We start from the raw sequence: 19,574 nt of genomic DNA on the forward strand, positions 1-19,574 counted from the left end.
CTTAGCCATTCTTTTCCTGTCCTGTCTGTGTGTACAGTGTGCTCCTGCAATATGTGGCCTCTGTGCTACATCGTGTGTAAGGAAACCTGTATCAAGGGACGAGCTAAGTAATAGGATGATGCTACAGCAACATCTCAACGACTTTATGAATATAGACCTGGACTCAGATTAGCGTGAGTATAGGTTATTGCCTATGTAAGGGCAAAAGGAGGGTCTGTGGTACTGAAAATTCTGGACCCGTGTTATAAACAGCGTCGTATCACAACGATTTTGGTATCAGCAGACCGAGAATGATTAGAATAGTATGCACAAGCATTGTATTCATATTCGGGTAACGAAATCACCTGAATATCAGAGCTTCCGTCCTGAACCCTCGTGTTCCATTTAAACGACAGCCATTTATTGATTGCCCTCACATAGGCCAATGTCTAATGCTGAAAACGAGTCTGAAGGACACGTACACCTTTGCTGACTCCTCTGTGACCTGGACAAGCTGACTCCACTGCCTGAAGCCAAACCTGTTCGGCCAGTTTCTTTCCCAGTGGCCGAATGAGATTAGTATCAAGGCACAACACATCATAAAACCTTTCATCACACACAAACCATGCCTAATCTTACACACACCTGTCCCTGTTTCTTTCTTTATGACTTGCTTTACAAGGAGGAGGTGCCCGTTTATATTGGGGGTCCGTCGATATCTGATGAAAGTACTGAGCCTTTCCGGGTAATTGATTGAGGGCTGGTCAAACTGGAATATGGGCTTGTCATCATAAACCTGCTATTTCTTTGTAGTGAAAATATGTGAATCGTCAACTGTAAAATAAGGAATGTTTGCCTAAAGCATAATATTTTGTATAAAAGAGAAGGTTAGCTTTGCAAAGGGAGCAGTCTCCTGAGAATATACACTGTGTTGTACTTCTAGGATACCTGTTACTGGCTGCAGCCAATAAACAAGATCTTTGACTTCACCAAGAAGACTCTGTGTTTATGTAGTCTGAAACAGGAAGGACTCGAAGTCTTAGGGTGTGTTCCCTGGCACCGCTGGGTTCTGAAAAACCCAGTACTTCAGTATGGGAGGAGCAAGTCTTGGCAATACTGAATTTGGAGGGCCTGACAGGAGTAGCAGGAGGACTGGACTCTGGTAAGTCAAATCTTTACTACTTTCACCCCCTACCTGCATGCCATCACATACCCCCACCCCTACCCTCACAACTATCACCCCACCACTCCACACACACCCCACCATCACAACCCACCCATCCCAGTACCCAGCACTGCATGCACCACCAATGCATGGACACCACTCACAGCCCTGCATGGACACCCATCACCACAGCATGCACACTAGAGAGAATCACCTACCCACAAAATAACTACTTACACAAGGCAAAGCTGACAGGGCACTCACAACCATAGAGGCCAACACACCCATGCACAAGATGTCACAGGCAGAATCAATAACACTGCATTTACATCCCCACATGTCCCCCACACAACGTCACTGGAGAGGAGGTGCCAGCAACATCCAGTCCCCCCCAGAAGAGGCCCACAGTGATGATAGCAGCTCTGCTCGCCTGGATCAGGATGACCAACCTGGCCCATCAGGGACCTCCGGACAGTCCGTTACCCAGGCACAGTCCCATACCACCACAGAGCCTCCCCCGTCAGGAAACACCACTACAGCACCCACCCAGCGGGCCCATACCTCTGTCCCCAGGATACGTCAAACAGCAGTGTGTCCACCACTACAGGGACCCCAGGCCACACCACAAACACAGGACGATCAGGGACCTGGGGTCAGTGGCAGTGGGCACATGGTTCAGGGGACAGAGGCACAGGACAACAGGGAAGCTGGGAGGACTGCTGTGTGACAGGGGGAGGACAGGCCCATGGAACCGACTCTTCACGAGGCACACAGCAACATCCTCGGAACATACCACCATTCCCAGGAGACGATGGGCCAGATACTGGCCAAGTTGCAGGACACCCAGCAGCTGCAGGAGGGACAATACCTGGGGACCAGGGAGGACCAGAGGGACATCCACACCACCCTGGTCACCATTGCATGGGTGCTGGCGGACATGGCCAACACCATGAGGGAGGCAGTGGCACACCAACCTGCCCCTGACACTACCCAAACTGATGAACAGCCCTCCACCTCCACTGACACTAGTGGACAGGAGGCCCACCACAGGAACAACAGGCCACCAGCACCCCACCCCCTGCAGAAGGAGAACCACCCCACAAACGGTCCCTGCGATCCAGAAAGAAGCCAGAGAACATTGCCAAGATCCCCGCCAGGAAAAAAGACTCTCCTGATTGTCTCCCTTGTGTCCCACTCTGTCACCCTGTCCACCTTGAACTGCCATTGCTCCACTTCCTATGCCCCCTTGGACAATGCACCTATGATACACATAGAGTGGACTCTTACCCAGTCTCTCCTCCACTCCCCCCCAGCCTATAGCAATACCCCATCCACTTATTAGCACATGAATAAACATCCTTGTAAAAAATACAAGTATTGAGTCTGTCAAGTGATTGTACTATGTATTAGTTCCACAATCTGTAGACATTGCAATTCAACTGTACAGTAATGTATACTTAGGTATGACCTGTAGTTTGCTGCAGTCAATACACCAGGAGCCACAGTAGGGCACAGATATCTGTAAATAGACATGTCAAAGGGTACCGTAAGTGGCCATATTATTGGGAATATCAGCCTGCCAGTGAAAATGTACAATACAAAACTGCAATGGAAGGTGAAGTTACAGTGTCTTACCTGTGTGTCACTGGAAGTACTGTTGAATGATTGCTGTTCCATTGTCCACATCCTCATCCTCTGCCTCATCTTTGTCACTGTCCACAGGGTCCACCGCTGCCACACGCCCATCTCCAGCCTCATCCTCCTGCAGAAAAGGCACCTGGCGACGTAAGGCAAGGTTGTGCAACATGCAACATGCCACGATGATCTGGCACACCTTCTTGGGTGAGTAGAACAGGGAATCGCCTGTTGGATGGAGGCACCAAAACCTGGCCTTCAGGAGGCCAAAGGTTCACTCTATAATTCTTCTTGTTCGCCCATGTGCCTCATTGTAACGTTCCTCTGCCCTTGTCCTGGGATTCCTCACTGAGGTCAGTAGCCATGAGAGGTTGGGGTAACCAGAGTCACCTGCAAATACCAAGGGATACCTGTTAACCAGACACTAACCCTTAGGGCCAACACCATACCCATACACCAACATATACTGTGTGGGGACCATGGGCTCACCAATTAGCCACACCCTGTGCCTCTGGAGTTGAGCCATCACATATGGGATGCTGCTATTCCTCAGGATAAAGGCATCATGAATAGACCCAGGATACTTTGCATTCACATGGGAGATGTACTGGTCTGCCAGGCACACTCTTTGCACATTCATAGAGTGAAAGCTCTTTTGATTTCTGAACACCTGTTCATTTTTCCGGGGGGGGGGAGGCAATATGTGTACCATCTACTGCCCCAATAATGTTTGGGGATATTCTCCACTTGGGGGAAAACAATGTAGTTGCACATGTGTTTCATCAGGGCAGACAACACTCTGGTCAGCACTATTGAGAACATTAGCTGAGCCATTCCTGCTGCCAAGCCCACTGTCACTTGGAAGGAGCCACTTGCCAAGAAATGGAGCACAGATAGGACCTGCACAAGATGGGGGATCCCAGTGGGGTGACGGATAGCAGAGATCAGGTCTGGTTCCAATTGGGCACACAGCTCTTGGATTGTGGCCCTGTCAAGTCTGTAGGTGAGGATAATGTGCCTGTCCTCCATTGTTCCCAAGTCCACCAGGGGCCTGTACATGGGGGGATGTCTCCATCTTATATTCATCCTCAGCGGTTGTAATCTATGGGGCAAAACGATGAACATCTGGTCAGTTTTCAACCTTTCCTAAATGCACAGTGCATTGCATGTTGTGACAGAAACAGTATGTTGATGTGTAGTCCCAAATGGTCCTATGTGTGCTGTGACGCAGTTAGGTGCCATGGACTGCCCCACCTGAAATGGCGGCTGCCTGTCCTGTGGATCGACAGATGGAAATGAAGTAATGCCTCTGACGTTGTGCGTCGTTGTAGGAGGTGGTTGAGTGCCGCCATGCAACTCCTCATTGGTTAACATTGGGCCCTATGGGTTACAGTAGCTAATGTTGATGTACGCCAGCAGTGACAGTACGCACCACCGTGGACGTGACCGCCATTTTCTATCTGTTCACTCACTTGCTACCTGACCTTCAACAGGAGAGGACCTACACTGCAAGTGCTGCTGTGACCTGTGTCTGGAACCGACCATGGCTCGTGTCACTGGGGAAAGGGCTAATGCCTTCACCGCTGCGGAGTTGGAGAGACTGGTGGATGGGGTCCTACCCCAGTACCGAATGCTGTATGGGCCTCCAGACCAGCAGGTGAGTACACTGTGAGTACGATGCATGGGGCATGAATGCATGGAGTTCTGTATGTGAGGGCCTCGTGTAAGGGGGGGTGGTTGAGGGGTGCTGGGCAGTGTGCTGCATGTATGGTGGGCAATGTATGTGCGTAAGGAGATGGGATGGATTGGTGGGCCATTAGTGTAACAGGCTGGACTGTATGACTGATACCCTTTTTCTATGTGTATTTCCTGTGCAGGCCAGTGCCCATCAGAAAAAGGGTATATGGCGTGCCATCAACAAGGATGTGCGGTCCCTGGGGGTCTACGGCAGGCGGAGCACCCACTGTCGCAAACGGTGGACCTGAGACTCTGGGCAAGTAAGACGGCGGAGGCCCAGCTGGGGATGGCCTCCCAACGAGGAAGGGATGTCCGTCTGTGCCTGATGTTCCGCATACTGGCAGTGGCCTCTTCGGAGCTGGATGGGCGCTTGAGGGCATCACAGCAGCCACAAGGGGGTGAGTACAGTTCCCATTATATAACAAGTGTGGTGGGGTGGTCTTTGGGTGGGGAATGTGCGCCTGTTGGTGCCCCTAAGCCAGGCCATTGACCACGTGTATCCTGTCTCTTCCCCCCCTTTTTGTTTTGTCATCCTGTCCTTATGTGCATTAGCATCATCTGATGGAGGAGCAGAGGCACTGGCGATGGAGGGAGCTACATCCCACAGGGCCCAGGAGGCCGAATCCACCAACGGTGAGGGCACCAGTGGGACGGAGGGTGAGGGAAGCACCACGGCGGTGACAGGAGGGAACAGTTCTGAAAGTGATACCTCCTCCGATGGAAGCTCCCTAGTGGTGGTGGACAGCTCTTTGACCACCCCAACTACAGGTACAGCCACCACCCTTTGTACCAGCACTGCCCTTCCAGCAGCCCCTCAGAGAGTTTCCTGTGCCCGCTCACCCAGGAGGGTGGGCATCTCCTTCGTCCCAGACACCCCAGGCCCTGCCCCAGTTAGCCCTGCTGCCGTGAGTGAGGAGGCTATTGACCTCCTGTGATCCATCTCTGTTGGGCGGTCAACCATGGTGAATGCCAATCAGGGCCTGGCAGGGCATTTGCAACATAAAAATACATTCCTGGAGTTCATTCACTCTGGCGTGGCGGCCCATCAGAGATCATTCCAGGCTCTGGCCTCCTCACTGATGGCAGCCATTATTCCTGTCTCTAGCCTCTCCCCTCCAACTTCCTCTGCCCTGTCCCATTCCCCTGAACCCCAACCTATCCCAAGCACACATTCAGACGAGCATGCACCCAAGACAACACACAGGAGTGGCTCAGGCAAACACAAGCACCACACATCATCCCACAGGCACTCACACAAACACCATCCAGATGCTGACATAACAGTATCCACTGCCTCCACTGTGTCTCCTTCCACCTCCCCATCCACCTCCCTCCCAGTAGCGTCTCCACTCACACCTGCATGCTCTACACCCACACCCAGTGCCTCCATCACATCACACCTATCACTACATGACCCTCACTGGCAGTCACTACCTCCACATCCATGCACACGTCCCCTATGTCCTCTCCCACAGTGTCTGTGCCCCCTCCTCCCAAAGTACACAAACGCAAGCACTCAGACAGCCAACAGCCATCCACCTCACAACAGCATCCAGCCCATGCACCAGCACCCAAACACAGCAAACACCTCCCACAACCACTCCCTCTTCCTCCACTCCCAAACCTTCACCCTCTTCCCGCCCCCGTGTCCCTAAGAAGCTTTTGCTCTCCGCCATTGACCTCTTCCCTACCACTCCCCCCGTCCTTCACATCGGGGCAGGGTGGGCAGAACCCAGGCTAGCACTTCAGCCACCCAGTCCACGGCCACTGTAGTTTTGGCAGGTACTGCAGGTGTGAGAGGCTCTGAGGAAACACCCATCAGCACTGGCAGTGTGCCTGCAACAGCTGCCAAGGGGAATGGCAAGGATGTACCACCAGCTGCCGAGGGCAAGGAGGGACCACCAGCTTACAAGGGGAAGCGCAAGGAGGCACCACCAGTTTACAAGGGGAAAGGCAAGGTGGCACCACCAGCTTACAAGGGAGAGGGCAAGGAGGCACCATGAGACGGCACGGGGAAGGTCAAGGAGGCACCACCAGACGGCAAGGGACAGGAGGCCTGGTGCTGTGACTGAATCTGAGCCCCCAACACCAACTATGGTGCTTCAGCTGTCCGAGGCTGCAGGGGAAAGGCTGGAACCTCCCCCCACCACTGCCTGTATCTCCACCAGCACCGCCATCAGCACTGCCACCTGCACCGCCACCAGCACCGCCACCAGTGCCACTGCCAGCAGCAGCAGCCCCAGTGGGCAGCCGTCCAAGGCTGTAGGGGAAGGGCTGAAGCCTTCCCCTACCACTGGCAGCACCAACAGCAGCACCGGCACTGCCACCACTAAGCAGCTGTTGCGGCAGGCGGTCAGTGTTTATTCCTGCCTCCATGGACTGTAATGCATCCTGCCCACTGCAAATCGTACGGGTCTAACACCCAGGTGAGTGACTGTGACCTTGCACTCCCCAAGATCTATTTTACAGGGCACAAAGCCCCCTTCAGAACCAGTGGAAGAAGGCATCCACTCACCCCCTTCTTGCCAGGATGCCCGGAAAAGGTAGTGGATAGGCCTATTGTAATACAGTGGGGGGTACATTGTCTTCCGCCTGGCTGTTGGTGGTTACCGCCGCAGTGCTTATTGCTACTGCCGTGGCGGTCGGTGTTTTAAAGTGGCTGTCTGTGTTGGCGGTTTCTGCCGTGGTTATAATTCAATTTTTTTCGCTGGCTTGTTGGCGGTATTACCGCCTCTTTATCACCGACCGCCAGGGTTGTAATGAGGGCCTAAATGTCCAATGGGCAGGAAACGCTAGATTCCCATCTTTTTCTGTTGCTTTGCACAATGTTTTAACCAAAGGCATGGCGCAGCACCCTGCTCTTTGAATACAATATATGTGGGTGTACCTTCTGGTGGAGTCACTTCTCCTACTGTCGCTGGAATATACACATCACCTCTTAGGGCACTCTTTAAAGCATTGAGAAATGCCATCTTTCCATATTTTATGCTACTTTCAATCAAATCAGGAAGTGACTTTAAACCCGAAATACTTTTTGCCGACCTTCTCAACCAATGACTCTACACAGTTGTCCACCAATCCGTGCCCGACCCTTCTCACTAACCAACCTATCCCAGCGCGGCTCCAATGACGTCACACTCACATGTACAGCAGCTGCCAAAGTCTTGCGGCTTATCCTCCTCAACTCGGATTCACACCAAACTAATGCAAAATTATTGCGAGCACTTACACAAATCCAAAAGCCCAATTTGTCTGTTTGCTACAGGTAGGGTAACACAGTTGCTCCAGAAACCTTACGGATTTTTCACTGATGGCCTTTCACTCTAGCAGCTACTCTTTCTTTCTCAGTTTTCCTGATTCACAAGCAAAATTCGACCTGCAAAATTTACTTTCAACTGATCAGTGGATCTGTCCTGGTGCACATGGAACTTCCCAGATGTCAGTCAAAAGACGCTTCGCTCACCTTAACACACACCCTCAAATTTGTCAACCACGCCCAATTGACCTACTAAACAGACAAATTACAACAAAAAACAAGTGTCTCATACACTTTTCAATATACTCCGGAGTCTTAGACCTTGCAAGGTCCGTATACCAACAGCCACGTGGACAATTGTTTAGCACAAAGCGCCACACACAGGTGAAGTTTGACAACTTCCCTACTTTCACACTTCGGAGCACGCAAACTCCTTCAACAACTTAATTTTGAGTATGCAAACTCCCTAAACCTTCACAAACATCACAATTCACCTGCAGTATGCTTAAGCTGTGCAAACGCAAAACCTATTCCATTCACACTGTCACAAGAACACCAAGAGCATCCTCTAAAAAGCATATGCAAACTCCAAGGACCTGGGAAAATCATCCTAGGCTTTTAGGGACACATTTTCTCTCTACATTGTACCATTGAATCTGAAAAATCATAACCAAATTCTTGAATCAACTTTGCCTCTTAATCTTTTACACAGGGACTTTATGGTGATCTCTTAAGGAGACAACCCACGGACTATACTTAAGGGTGTGCTCTTATAGGGACAGACCATGGACAATACTTAATGATGTGCTCTTAAAGACACAAACAATCCTCTGCTATCATTTCCTCTTAACGCGTCTGACCTTATTGGCTTATTATTATTAATTTATAAGGGGACAGGTTAAAGGGTCGATGAACCTTTTAAACTCATTTAAGATGTTCACACCCTAAGTCCATCCATATCATAAATATCATCAAACAAGCAATAAAATTCTTTGGAGTCAGTAACTTTCACACGCCATGACCCAACAGGTCACGAATAACCACACCTTTAGTATCAGTTAGAAAGTATATTTCCCTGGATTAACAATGCTAGTATCACGTAAATAGTCTCAAAACCACATGATATAAGTATAAAAACAACACTGGGTGGCCAAATCTTCTAAAGAATCTCAACTTGACCAAAGCATTAATAACTAATCCCTCTAAAGCCAAAGTACAAATCAACAATAAGAGTAATTGCGCAATGGAAATAACCTACATTTAGATTCAGCAATTGTGTAACATCAAATAGTAATTTAGTTGCATGTAGGAAACCTCTCTAACTTCAGATTAACATCAGTATATTGGGGCTTCATGCAAAAAGAATTTAGTCAACATAAGTTTGGAAAACATCTAACTATGGCTCTATCTAAAGCAGCAGTTGGTACCTAGAAACAAAAGACAAATCAATAGTGAAGACATTAGCAATTTGATGTGCCTTTCCTTATCGATCAGCAAGCTGTGATAATCTTCGTCAGGCGGACATCAGTTCGATCAGCCTCGGCAACGGGACATGTAAAGGGGTAATGGTTCAGAATCAGGGACTCTAAGCTCGTCAAACCATTAGAAAGAAGTGTCTAAGGTAGGCAGCATTTAGCATCAGAAGTCTAAGCAAATTAAAATGAAAGATCAGAATTCTTTAAGTAAGAGAATCAATCAAAGGTGCAACTAGCTCTGAGCATTGAGCGCAAAGGTGAGCATGAGCATTAAGCATGGAGTACAAGAAGAAAGTGAGCAAGAACTCTTAGTGCGGCCTGATTACGTTGAAATTGTCCAACGTTACCATTGGTCAAAGCATCATACTATAGCCATTAGTCTAATAAAATTATTATTTAAAATCTAAGATATAACTAAACAGTCTATCACATGATAATGATGGGCTCCACTTCTTCTGTGCACATCGTTCTACTCGTCAAGAATCAATTTTAATATCCTTCCGTCAGTGTATCCATTGTTAGTTCCTGGGACCATCGCTTTCTCACACACTAAACTTCACATTGTTTCTATAACTATTACTTGATTTTCTAACAAGCAGTTCTCATGGGAAAAGAAAAAAAACATTTTTGCTACTACTATGATTTGGTCAACCTTCAGTTAGAACAATACATCTTATTTATTTGTTAACATGAGATCATATTTTATTCTGACATTGCATTTCTAATATAAGGCAGTGCATTATTAAGGCCTAGACCTCACTACATTGAGGCCTACAGTTAACCTAAGCAAATACATAGCATTTAATCGTAAGTATAACACATTACTACAAATTTCACATTCATATAAGTTCTGAATGAACATTAAAAGGCTTTTAGTAGAACATTACGTAGTAGGTGACGGCCATTCAAGTGGGCACATTTTCGAGTTGCATATTATTTTCTATGTTAATTCATTTTCTATGCAGGTTCAATGTACAGACTACATGAAATATTTATTAGTAATAATTTCAGCGCTCACAGTTCTTAGTGTGTACTTGGCTATTAAGGCAACCATATTTTCAGGAACACCCAGGTTTAACAGGACTGTCCACAGATTGTTACATGGAACAAGATAAAAAGCTGCCCTGAGATCAACAAAAGCCACATACAGCTTTTGCTTCTGTAACAGTACATATTTCCAATAAAGAATCTCCAATCTAAAAACTTGGTCGGGGGTGTTTTTTTGTTAGGGCAAAAACCTGCTTGAAGCGGGAATAAAACTTTCTTATCCTCAGCTCTTGATAAAAGTTCATCAAGAACTTGCCTGGAAAAAATGTTATGCAAGGTATCATAAGTTATCATTATTAGAAGTAATACAAGGATCACCCTTTTTTAAAGATTGGAATTACCTTACCACTGCTCCACGAATCTGGTATCTCTTCCCCTGCTGATGCTGCATTAGAGACAAGATTAGCATAACTTGCCCAGATTTGGGGTTCTGATTTATAGAGGTCACCTGGTAATTTATCAGGACCCAGAGCCTTCAATCCACAATAAACTCACAGCTCCCGCCCCAGATGCTAGCGGTGCACGCACAGGTGTGAAAGCCTAAACACGCTACAGAGCACTCCACTTACATAATAAGGGCGAGACGCGCACTCTGAAGTAAAAACAAATCCGAATCTTTTATTCACCATGGTATGCAGGATAAAAAAAAACAGACGAGTTTTGGTGAACACTTGCCTTGGTCACAGGTCCTTTCACTATGTAAACCATAAAACAAACTAACACAGTTATTGGATAATGTCATCAGTGATGTAATTTGAGATGCTATCAGTAATGTTATCAATGAGATCATAGAACATGTCATGAATGATGTAAAATGTGAGGTCATGAGCAGTGTATGGCAGAGGTGCAAATTATAGTTAGCTCTGCTAACTATCATTGGTGAATTCCTGTGTTTTATTTTGAGTTCAAAACTTTGATGTTGTCACTGACATATTCAGCTACCTATAATGTTACTCTAACCTTTGTTTTTTTTCAGTGAATTTCTAACACTTTTTTTTTTTTTAAACATCTTTTTTATCACACCTAACTATAAGGTTATTTCAACCTTCATTTTTTTCAGTTAATTTCTAGGGTTTCGTTAACGCAAAGTAATATTTTATTTCTATACATAAAGCCAACCCCACCCCCACTGCAAGCAGCCTTTAGTTGCATGCGGTGCAAGTTTGCATAAGGGGCCTGGCTTACAACCATGCCCTGTGTCCAACTCCCTGAAGGCAGCCACCCAAAGGCCTTAAACCCCACACTGAGCCTCGCCTTTGGTCGTGTGTGGCGTGGGGTTAGTTGTGCAACCTGGCCCTGTTTCCAACTCCCCCAGGCAGCGGAGCACATGCTCTGCACAGCCTATGACCGTATGCAGCAGTAGGTTGGCCACAGGGCTGGACTGCTTCCAGGCCCAGTGGCCAAACCCCCAGCAGGTTGGCAACCACACACCATGCACAGCCTTTAGAATGCACAGAGTGGAGTTGGCCTTTGGGTCCCGGGACCCCATCTCCTGGGGCCAAAACTTATATGTTAAGGGAGAGGGGCATGCCCCCCGCTCCCTGAGCCTAATTAGGTCCTAGGGACCCCACCCTCCGGAACAAAATGTAAATAAAAGGGGACCCTAATGAGGCTCTGGGACTGCATTCCCCTTGGCTAAAATTTAAATAAAAGGACTACCCAACTGCAGTACTTTCTACTGGTTAATTAGAAAGTGATACCTAGTGAGTTAATGTCTAGTGCATACTCTACACTTCAGCTGCACAAAGGACCATGAGGTAATGTTTCCAGAGACCTTGTGTACATGTAATTTTAGCAATGTGATTGTTCCTCAAGTGTCTTCATTCACAAATCAGTGACAAAATGAACTCTCTTATAGAGGAGACACCGACACTACAGAAAAATAGTTTAATTTCCACCACATAATGGTACTTCCTCTTAATTATATGGAGTAAGGGGGTCATTACGACCTCGGCGGTCTTTTCGCAAGACCGCAGTGGTACCGCCGGGCTGAAGACTGCCAGTGGTGGCGGTCTTCCGCGCCGCATATTATGACCGCTGGCAGCCCGCCGTCCTTTTTCGTACGGAAGGCCGCCAGCAGCCATACTGGCGGACGGCGGGAAAGTGGAGGTTGCTCAACCTCCACCGCCATGTCAACAGAAAACCGCCCACTGAATCACGTCCCATGATTCGGTGTGGCGGTGTTCTGGTGACGGTGTTCTGGTGGCGGAGCTGCCCCCATGGATCCCGTCCCCTTCCGGAGGATCAACGGACAAGGTAAGTTGATCGTCCGTTAGGGAAGGGGGTGGGGAGGTGTTGCGTGTGTGCATGGGGATGTGCGTGTGAGAGTGTAGAGGTGGTGAGTGAGTGAGTGTATGCGTGCGGGGGGTGTTGTGTGTTTGGGATATGTGTGCGGGTTGGACGGTGTGCATGTCTGTTTGTATGTGTGCGGGTATGTGTTGTTGGGGTGTATGTGTGCGTGTAGGGGTGTGTATATGTGCATGTTGGGGGTTGGGGTGGGGAGGGGGGTTGTGGCACCTTTGGGGGGTGGCAAGGGGGTGGGGGTGTGGGGGGAGGATTCGTGGAGGGTAGTGGGGGGTGGGGGAGACCCCTATCAGTGCCAGGGAAGGAATTCCCTGGCACTGATAGTGCCTACCGCCATGGATCTCATGGTGGTTCCCAACCACCTGAGATCCATGGCGGTATGCAGGGTCCTGATACCGTCGGCGATCTAGTGACGACCACCGGGCTGGAGACCGCAATCTCCAGCCCAGCGGTCTTCACCACCATGGCGGTCGGAATGGTGAAGTGGCGGATGACCGCCGCGGTCATAATTAAATTATTTTTTCCGCCGGTCTGTTTGCGGTCTCACCGCCGCTTTTCCACCGACCGCCAGGGTCGTAATGACCCCCCAAGTGTTTTTTTGTGTGGTAGAGATGTCCTCATGTTGCTTTGAAGTAAGAATGTGCCATCCAAATCTTTGGAAAATGTGTGCAGGTCACTTTGGTGAGTTGAGCTGTCCATGAGCCTGGGAAATAGTGGGAACACCGTTGCATACTACTAACATGGAAGGAATGGGTCAAATGGACAGAATGCACCATCAAAATCGCCAGGAAAATGCTCTTGGGTCACTTTGGTAAGTTTAGCTATTTGTCAGTATGGAAAATGTCGGTAAGACATTGCATACTATTACCGTGGAAAGGGCAGGACTAAAGGTCAGTGTCTGTAGGTGAGTTGGCGCCTTTGCATTATTAGCAACAATTAAAAGGGAGAACCGTGGACTTTGCTCTCAGACCAGAAGACAACAAGAAAGAACCCGCTCATCTTGGACAGAAGAAATTGCACTCCAATAAATCAACAATGCATTCAGCTCCAACAAGGATTTCAGATCGTTTTTCAATGTGCAACTGTAAAAAAAAAACACTCTCCATCAGCTTGGAAAATGGTGGTAACACAGTTGCTTACTACTAATGAGGAAGTGTTGGGGTTTAATGGGCAGAGCTTATAGGTGATGTGGCACCTTTGCAGACTCCCTAACATTAAAAGGGAGAACCGTGGCTGGGAGACTACAAGGAAGAATCCACTTGTCTTTGACAGTCACTATAGAAGAGAGTGTGCTCCAATAAATCAACAATGCAGTCACCTCCATCAAGGAATACAGATGTTTTTTCAACATTCAATTGTAGAAAAACACTGTTAATTTTATAAATGGGGCAAAAGGCTGCATGGCCTACCTCCACTGCCTCATTAGGCCCTAGGAACTCCATCCCCTAGGTCTGCATTTTTCTCAAAAGAGAAGGTGCCACCCAGCCCCTCTTCCTGACCCTATCTTGGCACCAGGGATCCCATCCCCAGGGGGCTGCGTTTAATATAGGTGGGTAACCCGGTGCCGCAAGGGCACCCACCATGCACAGTGTTGGAGGCAGTGAGGAGAGCCCAAGAGCCCCCATCCCCAGCCAGCTCCCTGCATGCTGCAGGAGCCAGTGGACTAGAGCATGTAGGGCCTCTTTAACAACACAGCAATGCATCAAATATTTTAATGCTGTGGTATGACAGATCCTAACACCATGCTTTTGCCGAATTCACAGAACGGCGCACCATGGCCTATGGATCTTGGCAGTGTAAAAAAAAAAAGATGCTAGCCTGTGCACTGCATCAAAAGTAAGAAGGCACTACTACTGCTGAAGTGACACTAAGCTACATTGTGACACACAATTTGACACAAGCCATCCTAGTGTCACTTTTGAGGGCCAAAAGTGTCAAAAAATAGTCAAAAAATGCTGCAGTTTGAAAAAAAAGAAAAACAACACAACACACTCCGGAAGCTGACATGCAGAACCCAGGAGACCAGAGGCCCCAAGACAACCCCAACAACCCCAGTACAGCCAGGATGTTCAGAGGAAGTGCAAGTTTAGTGAGGAGGAGAATAACATTGTCATCACTGAGGTGAGGGAGCACCATCACCAGCTATTTGTCACCTCAAAATTGCCTTTAGGGAGGAAAGAGACCATATGGCAGTCCATTGTGGACAAGGTCAACAGTGTGGCAGAAGTCAAAAGAAGAGTAATCGACTGTAAAAAGCGATGGCATGATTGCAAGCGCAGGAAAATAACGAAACGTGCCAGCAGCCACAAGTCAGAATTGCAGACCGGAGGTGGAAGTCAGGCGCCCCATGAGCTGCTGGATGAGTTGGAGAAGATGGTGGCAGCCTTCATCCCTGAGGAGCTGCTAACAGGAATCCCAGGATATGACAGTGCAGCATATGACAGACAGCAAGAAGCACAGGGTAAGTCGCAGCAAGGGACAGTGTGGTAACTAGGCAACACATAGGATGCAAGCAGCTATGTCCCAGCGCTAAACTGCACTGTCTGCAGGCCAAAGAGTAGTATGCTGGCACTTCTATGGTTAAACAGCTGTTGTATAGCTCTTTTAGCCATGTTTTTTCGGCATATTATTTTAACAACTAGGCCTGCGGATTGTGCACTTTAGCTCAGTTACATTTTATTCAGCTTCATTTTATTATTTTAGCATAGGCCACATTTGCAGTGTTGTTTCATTTTCTTGCTTTTTCAGCATCTAGTTGTTTTTTCACTTAGGAAAGCATTGCGTTTCTAGCAAGAAATTCTTTTCACTTTGTGCTTTCCTCAAGGCTGCAGGGAGATAGAGTTGCCGGCAAAGTGGTACACTGCATCTCCAACGTTCACAGAAACATACACATTCTTTTGTGGGGACATTTTCTCAGAACATCAGCTGTTTTGTTATAAAAACACTTCTTTGTCCCACACACATTAGAGGAAGATTCCAGCCAGATGACCACAACTGCATGCTGATTGCTGATTGACTTCGCTATAGCTGCTTGCTTTGATGACCGGATACCTGGCTTACATCTGGATGGTGTCTTTCTAGACAACAGGCTTCCTTGCTCAGGTATGGAGAATGATGTCTTCCCAGGGGGGAAACCTGAAGGGCGGATTAGGGATTAATAAAATGTGCTCTAACATAGTTTAGGTAGGAACCACATTTATTACATCTAGTGAATGTATGGTGGGACTTTTTCTGTGTTTCACTCTTGTCACCGTTTTGCTTTTAGCATGTTTTATCATCCTAGTTATTGCAATTCATGCTATTTTATCTAAAATGCAGCTAATTCAATAAACCTTATTGAACCATTTTCTGCCTCTGTTTGTCTTTGCATGTGTGACACTAATGTAACTTAGAGAAAAGGAGGAGATCTGATGCACCACGGTTTCCCCTGAGAGGTCAATCTTGTCATGTGCCCAGTTGCCACAATTACCCCTCCTCTTGGGCAGAGGTAAGCCAGAAACCTGGATTGGGCTAACAGTTGTCACATGGTGTGGATTTGGACTCAGTTCACCACAATTCAGGTGATTCTACCATCCGAATCCAGCAGCCTCATTAGGATAATGAGAGCTACGCGACATGGCACTAATTTTCAGATCCTCCTGAATATCTGTCTCACTATGTTCTAAAGGCACCTCAATACTATATATGAAGATGTCCGTGGTATTGAGGATTTCCTCCTCAGCTAGGTAGGTAGCTACCCAAAGCTGTTGGTTGTTTAAGCTTGAACCTTAAAAGGATCAAACCCCATTTGGTGTCCTCATCTCTGAACAGGTATATCCACCATGGCAAATCCACAACAGGTTGTATTTGCAGTAAACATGCAACCTTCCCTCACTGCTCATTTGCCGACAAATTACCTCACAGTCCAGGGGGTCCTGTAATATTTGTAGATGAGGCTCATCCAGCCTACAAAACAGAAATATTTTGTTCTTGTGTCACTTTTCCAACAGTTGATGGGAACACTAATACATTTCATCACTACACACCTGCTAACATATCTGCACAATACAAAGTTTATGAATATTTAGAGACACCTTTATCTTACCAAGACCATAATAACTGGCTTGATGTTGCCCTACTACACACAATATTACAAGTTAGGTTAGGTCCCCCGATCAATGATGGTTCTGCCTGGCCTTAATTGGCCACATATACATCATATCCTGATGCAGCAACCTTGGCGGTAGCTGAGGTTCGCCGCTTTTAGGCAGAGCTTACAGCAATATATAGACTAATAGTACAGTTTGTAATGCAGACATTAAAAATACCAGCTCAGCACATGCTGCCCAAGCGCAACCATGTGCAGTCACCCCAGGCATTTATCCTGTGACTGTACATTCGATCATGGCTAAAGTACCCACCAAACGGGAGGAGATTCCATTTTGGTTAGCTAAAAAAATAAATGTGCTGGAAGCAGTCTTTTCCCATATGGGACCTCAGGATAATCATAGAATTTTCATTATGTGCTTGCCATTTGGGATGGTTCCCACAGTGGATAACTGAAATACTTGGAGCACAGTATTTGCCATGCTGTATGCTACCACACACGGTACACTGACACTTGCCAATCTTACGGAGGTGTTAAAACAAATTCAAGATGAATACAGGGCTGCTCCGGCCCTGGTCTTGGGGATGCAATGTCACGGTGTCTTTTCCTCGGGATCTAAACGCCGCCGAACAAGAAGGCCCACCTTCCGGCGTCATCAACTCAGAAAGCTTTAATAGCACAGAGTTACGATGAAGCCAGGCAGGGGAAGGGAATTAGGGTAGGGAACAGCTGGGAGAGAGATCTGAAAAGGAAGAGATTAGAACAAGCATGCATATATTCATTAATGACACTCTAATTCACCATTAGAGCCTTTGCGTACATGCATCTCAATAATACCAGATTGAAACTCTTCGTGATGGGGCAAAAGCCCCTTCTATAAATCACAACACAAGAATGAACTGAGACCTCAGAGTCCCAGGAAGACCAGAGCTTTAGACCATGGACACTCTCTGAAATATCAATCATAGAACCACTTATGCTTTGATAAAACTCTAAACATTAGATCACTGTTTAGATGACTCATTAAACACTTAAAGAGGTCTTTTCAAATCATGTAAAACACCTTAATATGTATCTCGCATATCATGCATCTTAAACAATGAAACTGTGATTTCTTTATCTTTGAAACTCTTGTTCAATAAAGGTTTTCCTGTACATGAAAAGCACTTTCACTGGAGCACGTTGCTTCCGTGAACTTAAGCGCTTAACTGAGTGCGTTTTTGCTGCCGTGAACTGAAGCGCTTTACTGAGCGCGTTTTCTGTCGTGGACTGAAGCGTTTTACTGAGCGCGTTTGCTGCCCTGGACTGAAGCGTTTTACTGAGCGCGTTTGCTGCAGTGGAGTGAAGCACTTTACTGAGTGCGTTTGCTCCCGTGGACTGAAGCGCTTTACTGAGCGCGTTTGCTGCCGTGGGCTGAAGCGCTTTACAGAGCGTGTTTGCTGCAGTGGACTGAAGCACTTTACAGAGCGCGTTTGCTGCCGTGAACTGAAGCGCTTACCTGAGTGCGTTTGCCGCCATGAACTGAAGTGCTTAACTGAGCGCGTTTGCCGTGGTGAACTGAAGCGCTTTAAAATGCCATGCTCGTTAGTCTAGGGGAATGCTGAAAGTTAGGGAAAAACAACTCCCTTCTGACTTGGGCTCTTCACGACCTTACCGCCCACGAGTACGACCTACTCGTGTCTGAATTCCCAAAGGGAATAACTGGAACCTTTGAGTTTCTGCCAAGCTGCCTTTGAAGAAATTCTGCTTTGCTCCAGAGGAAGGTCCCTTGAGGTCTGACTGCATCGAAGTCTTCAAAATAGAGAGCAACGTGCTTGGGTGTGGCTGGGCTTTATAGGTCTGCCACACCCCAAGATGGCCGCTTCCTCTAAAAAAATGGGAAATGTAGTCCTTTCATAGGATAACACTGATAAGTGCATCTTGACCACCAATGGCCTGAACTTGCAGCTATGTGGGTTTTACCACAGGGCAAGCAACGCTGCTGGCCAGTCTTGGAACAAGCGGGGATGACCAGTGGTGCGCATAACGCGCTGCAAATCCACACAGCGAACCTTCGAGTGGAACCTGGACCGTGCGCAGCCTTAATCCTGACATTACACCCCTCTCCCAAGCGTGGTCCAGGGCCGGGTTTTTCAGGATGTAGGAGGTGAAATCACTGCACCAAACGTGGTGCATGGACATTCTTTGCAGGTTCCCAAGAGTCATTTTCCGGTCCATATCCTTTCCAGGACAGCAGGTACCAAAGGGAAGATCCCCGATATTTGGAATCTAAGTTAGCTCACACTTCATATTCCCAGTGCCCTTGGACGAAGAGAGGAGCAGGTTGTGTGACACTTGAGGGCGAAGCTACTTTGAGAAGTGAAGTGTGAAATACTGGGTGAATTTTCAAAGACGATGGTGACTTCAGTTTATATGTTACTGGATTCACTTGTCGTAAAACTTCATAGGGTCCTATGAATTTTGGATGGAACATATTTTTATTTTTGAATACAAAGTTTTTTGTGGACAACCAAACTTTATCCTTGTCTGTATATTGAGGACCAGGTTGGTGTTTCTTGTCATATTGTATTTTATATTTTTTCTTAGCTTCGTGGAGATTTGTTTGTAGCTGTGAATGCACCTTCTTCATGTGTGTTAGCATGTCCATAACTGCCGGAGTGGTTTGTGTTAAAGTCGGTAATGTGACTGGCAAAATATGTGGATGACAACCATATAACCCATAGAAAGATGTTGAGTTTATCAAGGAATGATGAGAGTGATTATATGCCAGTTCAGCTAGCCACAAAAGATCCAAACAGGTTTTGGGAGATTTTGTTGCATAACATCATAAGTATTGTTTCAGGGTTTGGTTTAATCTCTCTGTTTGACCATCCGTTTGTGGATGATAAC

Source organism: Pleurodeles waltl, chromosome 9 (genome assembly GCF_031143425.1).
Source record: "Pleurodeles waltl isolate 20211129_DDA chromosome 9, aPleWal1.hap1.20221129, whole genome shotgun sequence".
NCBI classification, from domain to species: domain Eukaryota; kingdom Metazoa; phylum Chordata; class Amphibia; order Caudata; family Salamandridae; genus Pleurodeles; species Pleurodeles waltl.